Source organism: Podarcis cretensis, assembly GCF_951804945.1.
Source record: "Podarcis cretensis genome assembly, chromosome: 15".
NCBI classification, from domain to species: Eukaryota; Metazoa; Chordata; class Lepidosauria; order Squamata; family Lacertidae; genus Podarcis; species Podarcis cretensis.
Window position 1 is genome coordinate 14754656 of NC_137185.1, and position 12684 is coordinate 14767339.

At 47.3% G+C, this 12684-nt stretch overlaps 1 protein-coding gene across 1 annotated transcript in view; it reads right to left on the bottom strand.

The window, feature by feature from the left end:
• The window catches only part of TMEM132E (transmembrane protein 132E), a 124751-nt gene that overhangs the window by 15257 nt on the left and 96810 nt on the right, over positions 1-12684 (bottom strand). The window lies entirely within an intron of this gene.

The window sequence follows — 12684 nt, forward strand, 5'->3', positions numbered from 1 at the left end:
TTAAATGCCACTTGACCGTAACAACACCACTGAGCATGTTAGGAAACCTCTATGTAAGAAGGTGGATGTCATCAGTATGGTGGTTACAGAGTGTTGGGGCCTGGGAGACCCGGGTTCGAATCCCCGCCCAGTCAAGAAACTCACTGGATGACCTTGAACCAAGAACTCCATCTCAGTCTAATATACTAATTATAACTCAGTAGGTTAAAGCAAAGTGCTGATAGCACCAGGGCTGCAGGTTCGCTCCCCTTAGGAGACAGTGGCGTACCCCTGCATTGCAGGGGGTTGAACTAGATAATCCTCAGGGTCCCTTCCAACTCTATGGTTCTTTGATACTTTGCAGGGTTCTTGTGAGGATAAAATGTGGAGAAGGAGAACTATGTAGGCCACCATGAGCTCCTTGGAGGAAGGGTAGGATAGAAATAGTAATAAAATAAGTATATAAATGGAGGTGGAAAGTGAGGTGGTTTCTTTACACAGATTAGAAGATTCCAAGGTGGCCATTTTTATCCCTTGTATCTAAGCCTTTAAAGAGTTTTACTTGTTTGTTTGACAACATTTATATACTGCTTGATCATAATAAAACCTCTAAGCGTTTTACCAAAGGAAAAAAAACACTCACATTAAATTGATCGATGTAAAACATTTATTTCGCAAATTGTATATACTACGGGATCGTAAGAAAGAAACCTCAAAGCGATTTACAAAAAGAATAAAAATTATTGGTAAATACCAGTTTGAAAGCTATTTAAAACATTCACACGAAAATAAAATCAACGATAAACTAAAAAGCAGATTAAAGGGCACCTCCGAGTTCTCCGTTTCAGCATAGCCTTGCCTAACCACAAATGCCTGCCCTATGTCAATAGGCAGGGAGTTCCAAAGTGCAGGAGCTGCCGCACTAATAGATCGACTTCTTACAAATTACTTTGAGTTTGGCTTCCCTTACTTAAATGAGGTGCTGAAGATCTGAAAGTGGGGAGGGGGGGGAGTCAGAGAGAGAAAGAGACAAGACAGACTCTCTGCGCCTCTTTTATGTAACGTAAGCTAAACCCTCCCTTCTCCTTCCAAAAGAGTTCACTGAAATTTTCCCAGCCATCTTCACAGGCTTTTGAATTTCCACCTCCCACGAATGGACAAAAAAGCAGTCTGGGTACCACATTTATTACATGCAGGAGCATCTTAGTGTGTGAGGCCCCACCTGCAGTCTGAAGTGTTTCCTCTTCAATGGGAACGAGGCCTCACTTAGAGACTTCTGTATGGGTGGAGATGAGCATTAAGAGGTTTAAGGCACAAGCTTAATGAGAAATAGGGGCTCTTTAGAAGATAGATTTTAAGGAGGGGCGGGGAGGGAGGGAGGGAGGGAGGGAGGGAGGGAGGGAGGGAGAGAGAGAGAGAGAGAGACAAGGGAGAGTTATTTACTAGGAGGCTATTGGGGAATGGCATGTCTGGTCATCAGAATTCAAGTATCTTGGCAGTGCTATTTTTCTAGAAAAAGAGTTGCTCACCACCAACACCACCCTTGTTTTATTATAATGGCAGTAGCACCCACCTGAGAGATGCCAGGATTGAGTTCCATCTTTAAAAAAAATAATCCCTGTGTCTTGGAACCGAGAGAATGGATAAGAGAAATGTCACCCTCCTTCTCTCCAAAACTCCAAAACTCATAGGCTGAATGTAAAGCTGAATGTTGGTAGATTCCGGGGAGATGAAAATAAGGACTTGTTGGCACAGTTAACATTTGGAACTCCCTCCCCCAGGAGGCAGCAATGGCCACCGGCTTGGATGGCCTTTAGAAGAGGATTGGGCAAATTCCTCGGGGATAATAAGGAATATCCCTGGCTACTAGCCACGGTTCCTATGTCCCGCTCCCGTTACTGGAGGCAGTATGCCTCTGAATCAAAAGTAACACTGTTCACCTGCTATCCCATTTAAAAACCACTAATCCTTGATGCCGGTCGATAAAGAGTAAGGAATCTAGAATATGAATTGTCTCACTGTGGTTAGTGTAGGATTGTGTTTCTGTTTTGGGCACTGCCTTCTTATACATATCAAAATGCCGTTTATTTGTATTACTTTTACAGTCATACCTCGGGTTACAGCCGCTTCAGGTTGCGTTTTTTTGGGTTACTGACCGCCGAAACCCGGAAGTACCGGAACAGGTTACTTCCAGGTTTCAGCGGTCACACATGCGCAGAAGCGCTAAATCATGCTTTGTGCATGCGCAGAAGCACCAAATCGCAACATGTGTGTGCGCAGACGCGGGTTGCAAACGCTGCGGGTTGCAAACGTGCATCCCGCACGGATCACGTTCGCAAGCCGAGCATACACTGTATTTTTAAACCAAAATCAAGTAATAATATGGGTGTCTCCTCCATCAGCACCATGATGAGCAAATGGATTGGAACCCACAACTCCACAGCACCCCCTACAGCCCATCCGCTCTCGTCACGCCAGAGCCCCAAAGTTCCCTCCCAACCCTTCTGCACCCTCTCCCCCGGAAAACTCTAACCCCCACGGACTCTGCGGAGGCCTCGGACGTCAAGGAGTCAAAATGCCAAGGCAAATGAAAGCCTTTGATGTCCAAATCCCCGAGAGCGGTGAGGACTGAGACGCATTTCACTCCCCAGCTGCAGTATTTGATCCAGGGGCGTGTTCTTTTTTCTTCTTAAAAGGTGACTGTAATCACTTTGAATTCATCACCCGCCTCCAATCTTCCAAGGCTGAGTTTAATCTGCAGCCCGGGAAGGAGCCAGTCAGCCAGTCCCCCTCTGGTGCCTTGTCCAGCCCCTTCATCTTGTTACAGCTAAAAATATATAAATTGAGCAGCGTGGTAGATTGGCCTCTCTGCAAAACTGCAGACCTCCCTGGGCGCGGCATGTTGCAGGAGCGGAGAGTTATTTGGAAGTCATCTCCAGGAAACCTAAGATGGGGTAGTTGGCAAAGCCCCCCTGAAACGGCCCACCAACAAAACCCTATTGCCACCATTTTGTACAAGCCACTGGAATGGGAACGTAAGTTTAGAAAGGCGCCCGGGATCAGAAACCACAACCCTCCCTGAAGAAACAGTGAGAACAGGATGCTGGACTAGGTGGGTCACAGGTCTGATCCAGCAAGGCTGTTCTTATGCTTTTATGAAGGGCAGGGGGCAGAGGTGCTGGGTTGCTCCGAAGATTAGGGGGGCTGGTGTACATCGTGAGCGTGTGATGTCACATGTGTGACATCACACATGTCTCCCAATGCTGTGCAGGGCAGCCTTCTGCTAGGCTGCTCCAGGCCCCCTCAATACTGTTGGGGAGGGGGCTGGGCCTCCTTCAAATATTGAGGGAGCTGAAGACACCTCCACCGCCTAGAGTTGGCGCACCTGGGTGGGGGCCAGCAACGTCGACCAGAATGACTGCTTTGGTTCTGTTTTTGCGTAAGCCACTAAACCGGATTAATGAGATTCAGGTGCGACCATCTCTGCAGTTCAAGATCATCCCATGAAAGCAGCACTCCCACAGACCAACAGACCCCCGTGTGACAGCGCTGTCCCCAAACCTGAGAGCCAGCCTGCTGTTTGATGCTCGCCAGCTTCTGATTCTGGGCTGGGTGCTTTTGATGTTTGCCTTGCTTGCTGCTGGAACCTCCCGACCAGCCTCCCCCGCCTGCTCCTCCACTTTCTTCCCAATTTATCTTGGAGTCTAAGAAATCTCAGCCAAGCATCTGAGCCGTTCCCTTCCTCGAGGAGCTCGGTTTAAAACAAGCTCACTACAAAGGCTTATCAGGAGCTCTGCAGGAAGCCTCCACGGGGCAGCCGAGCCCGGCCTTTGATCCCTGCCTTTGGTTTCCAAGATGGCTGTATTATTTTTGTAATGTGCTGCTCTCCGTGCATTTTTCAACCTTCCCTTAATGGCAGAGCCGGGTCTTGTGGGCGTTCAATTCGAAGACCCTCCTCACCGCACGGCAGGGACCTCCTTGCCCCCTGCATAGGTGGGCTTTACCTTGAGGAGAGGAGAGGAACCGGGAGGTCGAAGGAGCTACACAGATCTGACTCACTGCCAGGGTAGAATCATAGAAATGTAGAGTTAGAAGGGAATCCAAGAGTCCTCTAGTACAAACCCCTGCAGTGCAGGAATCGCAGCTAGAGAATGCTTGGCAGAGGAACATCCAACCTCTGCTTAAGTACCTCCAATGAAGGAGAATCCACCATCTTCTAAGAAGAGCTTTCTGACAGTCAACAATGTTCAACAGTGGAATAGACTTCCTCGGGAGGTGGTGGACTTTCCTTCATTGGAGGTATTTAAGCACAGGCTAGATGGCCATCTGTCATGGATCCTTTAGTACTTCCTGTATCACCTGGGAAGACAGGCAAACTAATGCCAGTGTACAGGAAGAAGCAAAGATCACCAGTGTCGAAGCACTGTTTCTTCAACATCAACTTTGTTGGACTGGTCATGTTGTTCAGATGCCTGATTATCGTCTTCCAAAGCAACTACTCTATTCCGAACTTAAAAATGGAAAGCGTAATGCTGGTGGCCGACAAGAGGTTTAAAGACGCTCTCAAGGCAAATCTTTAAAAATGTAGTATAAACACCAACAACTGGGAAACACTGGCCTGTGAGTGCTCCAACTGGAGAATAGCTTTTACCAGAGGTGTCATGGGCTTTGAAGACGCTCGAACTCAGGACAAAAGGGAGAAACGTGCTAAGAGGAAGAAACGCCTGGCAAACCCTCACTGTGATCGACTCTCGTCCGGAAACCTATGTCCCCACTGTGGAAGGATGTGTGGATCCAGAATTGGCCTCCACAGTCACTTACAGAAGACAATCTTCCTCAGCTATGAGTGATCGCCGAAGAAGAAGAGGAAGAAGAAGAAAAAAAAGAAGAAGAAGAAGAAGAGGAAGAAGAAGAAGAGGAGGAGGAGGAGGAGTACTTTCTGTGTCAACTTTTAAACACCTGCTGCCAGGACTATAAAAACAATGATTAATCGCCATCAGTTTTTAACTTTTTATGGTTTTATGTTTGTTGCAACCCGCTTTGATTGATTTTTTATATTACAGCACACCAATTTTTTTAAACATAAATAAATATTTCTATTACACCCATTTTACAGGTAAAGGCATCAACGCCAGGAGGGAGCTCATCACACAATGACTCCGTGCCCAGTACACTGTACATGGATGCTGGAAAAAAGAGTCAGTGGGCCAAGCATGTGGCCTGTAAGGTTGGGTTTCTAACTTGTTCTCCTGGAAAGATTCCTGTGCATTTAATAACTGCATGGTGAGCAGGAATGCAAATGAGGTAAACCCTCTCCCCTTGAGCATGTGTTACACAGGTGGTATAGGCATAAAGAGTCCTACCGGAGGATGGGGATGGGAGGGAGTTGGGTAGAAATATATTTATCTCCCCCTTGCTTCACCCCCACATCCTTAATCATTTCCCTGAACTCAGGTGCATTCCCAAATCCGGAGACTCTGGCAGGGACGTGTTTCGGTGCCACCTCTGAAGCCACAAGCCTCAAGGAAGAGAGATCTCTGGGCTTCCGGATGAAAAAGAAGTCTGTCTGGTGGAGATAACCATATTCCCTGCTGGGGGTGAGCAATCGGCTCAGGATGGGGGACAAGAGTTATCAGTCGCAGCCAGAACATCTGGCCGATCAGAGGCTCTGCCAGGCTGTGGCGTCGTCGGAAGATCTCGAGGAAGGGAGCCAAAATCAAGGTGGAACAGGATGAAAGGAGGAAGGGTGGATTTGTGAGGGGCTTCAGAAAGCTGAGCAGAAGTTGAATGCAGCAATCAGACAAAGATAAAGGGGTGAGATGAAGAATGAGGAAGAACCCATCTGACTGCAAATGTGAGTGCAGGGCATGGTCGAAAGATGTATGATGCAGCCACTTTGCTGAAGGAAAGCAGCTCAGAGTGACTCAGGTAGGGGAGAAACTGGATTCAGTTCACATGTATAGGCGAACCAGCCTCATCTGCAGTTTCTAACAATATGCAAACTGAAACACAGAACCACCCTTCATATGTACCCTCCCAGTATGTTTCCGAGCACAATTCAAAGTGTTGGTGCTGACCTTTAAAGCCCTAAACGGCCTCCGCCCAGTATACCTGAAGGAGCGTCTCCACCCCCATCATTCTGCCCAGACAATGAGGTCCAGCTCCGAGGGCCTTCTGGCGGTTTCCTCACTGCAACAAGTGATGTTACAGGGAACCAGGCAGAGGGCCTTCTCGGCATTGGCACCCGCCCTGTGGAATCCCTCCCATCAGATGTCAAGGAAATAAAACAACTATCTGACATTTAGAAAACATCTGAAGGCAGTCCTGTTTAAGGAAGTTTTTAATGTTTGATGGTTATTGTGCTCTTAATTCTGTTGGGAGCCATCCAGAGTGGCTGAGGAGGCCCAGCCAGATGGATGGGATATAAACAATAAATAATAATAATAACAATTATTATTATTATTATTATTATTATTATTATTATTATTATTATTATTATTACACCCCTCTCCTAATTTTGCAGCACTATGCTCCAATCAAGGAATGTGAATGAGACCATTCTGAAATCAAGTGTGCATGCAAATGCTCATGTTAGTGAAAATAAATGTGCAAAGATGCTTTGCAAAATGCATATGAGGCAAAATTGCATGCAAGGATGAGTGTATCAGGAGAAATTTGCACTAAAATGGAGAATTTTCATGAGGACTTGAAAAAGGAAAAAAGCATACTGAACTTTGGAAAAATAAGAAGCTGAAATTTCATCCATCCCTAGCTGAGTCTGCTTAGTTTGTGCATGGGAGACCACTTGGGAACTATTCAGATTCCTGCTTCCTTCCTTGAGTTATACTGGGACAGAAATGCAGGATCGAAATGTAACAAATAAATAAGAGAAGTGGGAAAAGCCCAAAATAATATCGAAAAGCGCTGTATTAATATCATCATTATCTTCATCAATAATATTTATACACTTAATATGCAAAACTGCTAAGCGGTTTACATAAAACACAGTAAGATAATTTTAAAAGGGGAAAGGAAAATGTGTACACAACATTTGGAACACAAAACACAAAGAAATACATCAGTGAAAACAGAGAGGCCATCCATAGAACGTTCAGTTACGTATCAATAAATAATCAAACAGAATAATGGGATGAATCTCATGCAGCCCTCTAGAGCTTTTGATACAATGCCTTCTTGCAATCCCTACAACCATCATCTGAGGGAGGCGGGTATTATGCTTATTTTCCCCATTTTGCAGACAGTGTAAGGAGCTAAGGCTGAGTGAAAGAGGCTTGTCGGAGGCCACATGTCGGAGGCAAGAACTGAAGCAGGGCTGCTATCAGGCCTGGGCAGCAATGCCAACACTCAGGCATTATGAAGGACATTATTATATTATTATTATTATTATTATTATTATTATTACTACTACTACTACTATTATTCTAATCACAACTCCAAAGTGCTGTTGTAGCTATCTTTTAAATGATCTCCAATCAAATAGCATTCAAACAACTTCACAGAAGAGCACAAATGTCAAGAGACCAAGCCTAAAGGTATAGGTAAAGGTACCCCTGCCCGTACGGGCCTGTCGTGTCCGACTCTAGGGTTGTGCGCCCATCTCACTCAAGAGGCCAGGGGCCAGCGCTGTCCGCAGACACTTCCGGGTCACGTGGCCAGTGTGACAACGCTGCTCCGGCGAACCGGCACCAGAGCAGCACACAGAAACGCCGTTTACCTTCCCGCTATAAAGCGGTACCTATTTATCTACTTGAACTTAAGGGTGCTTTCGAACTGCTAGGTGGGCAGGAGCTGGGACCGAACGACGAGAGCTCACCCCGCCGCGGGGATTCGAACCGCCAACCATGCGATCGGCAACTCCTAGGCGCTGAGGTTTTACCCACAGCGCCACCCGCGTCCCAAGCCTACCAAACCATTTAATCATCCGTTTTGCCTGGCTGGTAAATCCCAACCTTAATTTTGATGTGATTTCACCTTTTCTACCAACCAAATAATAGGAACAGGGAAGGGGGAGCTTGAACAGATTAATTAATCTTTCTTTTTTCCTCTTTCCTCTTTTTGGGATGTTTTTCTTACTTTCCCCTTCTTCCTTGAGTTCTGGGCAAGAGTTAAGCAACTCAAGAGTTTACGTTCGAATTAATTTTGCTGATAGAATTGACACACAAAAACCTTGTAGTGCCAACCTGATGCTTAGTAAATAAACAAATAAGTAAACAAATAAGCAAGTCACCAACTTGGATGTCTTTAAAAGAGGATTAGGCAAATTCGTGGAGGAAAGGGATATCGATGGCTACCATCCCTGATGGCTATTATTTGCCTCCCTGGTCAGAGGCAGCAATGCTTCTGAATTCCAGTTGCTGGAAACCACAGAAGGGGAGTGTGTTCTTGTTGGTGGCCATCTTGTGGGAGGGAGTTCCATGGTTTAACTATGCACTGTGTGCAGAAATACTTTCATTTGTCCTTAATCTGCCACATTGCATCTAGCAGTGGAGGCAGAACACAACCATTGTGGCTAGAAGCTGTTGGTACCCTCCTTATCCTCCATGAATTTGCCTCATCCAAATGAGCGGCTCTCACCATAATCATGTGGGAGCGAGTTCCACGGTTTAATTCTGCAGAATCGCATGAAGAAGGGCTTTCTATGCCCTGCCTTTACAGACCAAGACCCCCACCCACCCAGGCGAGGCCTTCTAACGCCCGAAACGATTGGTTTGCCAAGCAGGTAAAACACCTTTACTCCCTGCTCAGGAAAGTCTTTTGATTTCTGTACATTCTCGTCTCCAGCTTTCTTTCATGTTTCCTCTTGGATTGTAAGCCTGCAGGCAGAGTCCTTTGTCTGCCTCACCTACTTTGTACAGTAGTGAGTGGTTTTAGGTGCCGGATGAATAATCGACGAGAGCCCTGCAGCCAAAAAGACCTTACAAAGGGTGAGTTCGGGTCGCCAGTTACCATTCATGTCGGTGGATATCAGTTGCCGGAAACCACAGGAGGGGAAACAGCTCTTGTGCTTGAATTCTGCTTTCTGCCACTGTTCAGCCCCTTTGAGAACAGGATGCTCGACTAGACGGGTCTTCCTCAAGTGTCCATCAATCTTGCTCCACCCCACCCCCCCTGCTCCTAACTTCCTTACCTCTTTTTTAGAGGAGGAAAACACACACACAAAATATTCTGAATAAAATGTTGCACTAAACTATTTAAAGCAGCAAAGCGGGTGGCTCCTGTCCGCTTTGCTGCTTTAAATCGAGCCTCAGAGGAGGGTAGGAAGGGGAACCATGGCTTATCTAAGTCCAGTTAATAATGCTGAGCCAGACTTATGGCCATCGATATTAGCCTGGCCGTCTCGGCGGAAATCTGGGGAGGCTGGGGTGGACTTTCAGTGGTCAAAGTGTGGTTGTGTCTTCCTGCCTGGCATCTATTTCCTGCTGTCTTTCCCACCTGTACCCCCGCACCCTGCTTTGAGGGAAGGAAGTGGAGTCATGGATCCTCTACTCGCAACTGCAGTGGATTCCCTCCACTGTGAAGCAGGAAAGTGGGAGAGGAGCTGCTTACACGAGTGTAAGCTGCTCCCCTCCCACTTTGCTGCTTCAAAGCAATCACGGAGGAGGGAATCCGCTGCAGCCGTCAGCAGCGGAGGATCCATGGTCCCCTTCCTTCCCTCCTCCGTAGTTGCTTTGAAGCAGGAAAGTGGGAGAGGAGCTGCTTACACAAGTGTAAGCTGCTCCCCTCCCACATTGCCGCTTCAAAGGGAGCCCGGGAGGAGGGAATCTGCTGCAGCTTCCCCCACCTCCCGCAGAAGCCGCACGCTCTTTAAAGGGGCTGCGGGATTCCCCCACCTCGTAGAAATGCCCGCAGGAGCCGCGCAGCCTTTAAAGAGGGCGCCGCTCTTGGGGGCTTTTCCCCGAGGAGGTAGAAGGGACTGATGCGGCCAGCCAGTCCCTTCTCCCTCCTGGGGAAAAGCCCGCAAGAGCGCACGAAGCTTATGTGCGGCTCTTGGGGGCTTTTCCCGCCTGCCTCCCCCCTGCATTCGCTCCATAGGACGCACACACATTTTCCCTTGCTATTTAGGAGGGGGAAAGTGCATCCTATGGTGCAAAAAATACGGTACTCCTGGCCCCCATAGGAAGTTGCCTTACGCCAAGGCAGACCTTTGCTACCTCTAGTTCAGGCTTGCCAACACTAACTGGCAGCATCTCTCCAGCGTTTTAGGCAAGGGGTGTTCTCTGTCCTACCTGGAGACTGGACTTGGGACCTTCGCAAAGCAAAATTCCTACCATTGACCAACAACCCTTCTCTCCTAACAGCAGAAGCCGTCCAAGACCCTTGGTCCATTTAGCCCAGCAGTGCCTGCACTGACTGGCAGCAGCCGTTCTCCAGGGTTTTGTATGAGGAACGTTCCCTGTCCTGTCTGGAGACTGAACAGAGATCTTGCTCTGCCACTGAGCTATGAGCCTCCCTTTCTTTTTAGGATTATAGACCTTATGGTTCTGAATAAAGAATTACTTTGGAATAAAATGCTCTGGGATAGCTCAGTTGGTAGAGCACAAGGCCCTTAATCTCAGGGTTGTGGGTTTAAGCTCCACATTGGGTGTAAAGATTGCTGCATTTGCAGGGAGGTGGACTTGATGACTCTTCTGGTCCCTTCCAACTCTACAGTTCTATGAAAAGAAGCTGCCTTATGCAACTCTCTAGCTCAATATTGTCTCCACTAACTGAGTCTGATTTCAAACAGGGCTCTTTCCCAGTATACCTGAAGGAGTGTCTCCACCCCCATCATTCTGCCTGGACGCTGAGGTCCAGCGCTGAGGGCCTTCTGGCGGTTCCCTCATTGCAAGAAGCAAAGCTACAGGGAACCAGGCAGAGGGCCTTCTCGGTAGTGGCACCCACCCTGTGGAACGCCCTCCAATCGGATGTCAAAGTCATCCGATTTTGCCAGTTCCACAGACTGGAAGAGGGCAGGATCCCCAAAGAATAATAAATAATAATAATAATTTTTGATTTATACCCCGCCCTTCCCGGTTCAAAAACCGGGCTCAGGGCGGCTAACAACAAATTAAAACACTTTAAAACACTTAATTATAAAAGCAGCAAAAAATACGGTATAAAAACATGAATAACAATAAAATTCAAAAATAAAAAAATCAATCAGTTAATCCCCAAGGCTAGCTGGCTGAATTGGTCCTACTTGCGCCAGCGAGGAGGCCAGGGGAGAATTTGCTGTGCGGTCTCAGAGCGGGTGAATAGCTCTGTTTTACAGGCCCGATGGAAGGAGGTTAAATCCTGAAGGGCCCTAGTCTCATGGGACAAGAGCATTCCACCAGGTCGGAGGACGTGCTGTATGGGGGAACTGGCTTCAGGCACCAGGACTGCTGGCAGACCAAGATGTCTGCAAACATGGCATGAAGGCTGGCAACGTCAATCCACGCCATGTGGGAATCCCTTGCAGACGACCGCAGTGCCTTGAGACAGGCAGTCAGGTTGTGCATCCACAGAAGTGGCCAGAGGAGGAGCGCAGAGAGAAGGAACGCTGTGATGCATCTGCAGCAGCATAAGCAGACACTTTCGTCTGCCCCAGCTGCAACAAAACATATCTCTCCCATGTTGGTCTCTACAGACACGACAGACGCAGCAACCGCCCAGGGGTTTGACTTCACCCCCAAAGGCACACTCCTCCATTGTCTCCCAAGACTGACAGATGCCAACCCATGGAGCGGTTGACAATGATGGGGCTGAAAGCATTTCTTGGGGAGTGAAAACGGGCTCCCAGCCCCCCCCCCCCCCGCCAAGATAAAGGGCAAGATACAAGGTCTGCGAATAAACGCTAGCTAACATACTTCTTTCTAGGTTCAGGCAAGCCTCCGCAGAAATGTAATTTTAAAAACAACTACCACCAGTCTGCAAGACTCCAAAGAGGCGCAGCTGTAAACAATCAGAGATTAAAAGAACAAAGACAGAATGAATCCGTTCTAAGAAAATCTCATTAACATAAATCACTAGCATACAGACCAGTTCACAGGAGTTCATCCACACTAAACCATTATGCCTGTATCTTAAGCCACTTTTTAATTACTGCTGGATACGACAAGTTTATTTAAAACGTTGCGAAACTGTAGCTCACAGAATCATAGAAGCATAGAGCAGGAAGGGACCCTGAGGGTCATCTGGTCCAACCCCCTGAAATTCAGGAAACTCAACCAAAGCATCCATCACAGACGCCCATCCAACCTCCGCTTAAAAAGCTCCAAGGAAGGAGAGTCCACAACCTCCAGAGGGAGACCGTTCCACTGTCAAACAGCTCTGACTGTCAGAAAGTTCTTCCTGATGTTTAGACAGAATCTCCTTTCTCATTATTTGATGCCATTGGTTTGAGTCCTGTCCTCCAGAGCAGGTGAAAACAAGCTTGCTCCAGCTTCCATGTGGCAGCCCTTTAGATACTAGAAGATGGCTCTCCTATCTCCTCTGAGTCTCCCCTTTTCCAGGCTAAACATACCCAACTCCCTCAACTGTCCCAAATAAATCCTGCCAATTTATCAATCTCCACTTCCCTTCTCAACATTTCATTCGGTATACATGTTTTAAAAACCACTGATTTTATCTATAGTCACTTGATTGCATTATGTCTGCTGTTCTGAAAGTGCTTTTGCTGCAGTTTTGAATGAATGCTTTTATGTAAACTGCTTAGAGGTTTTT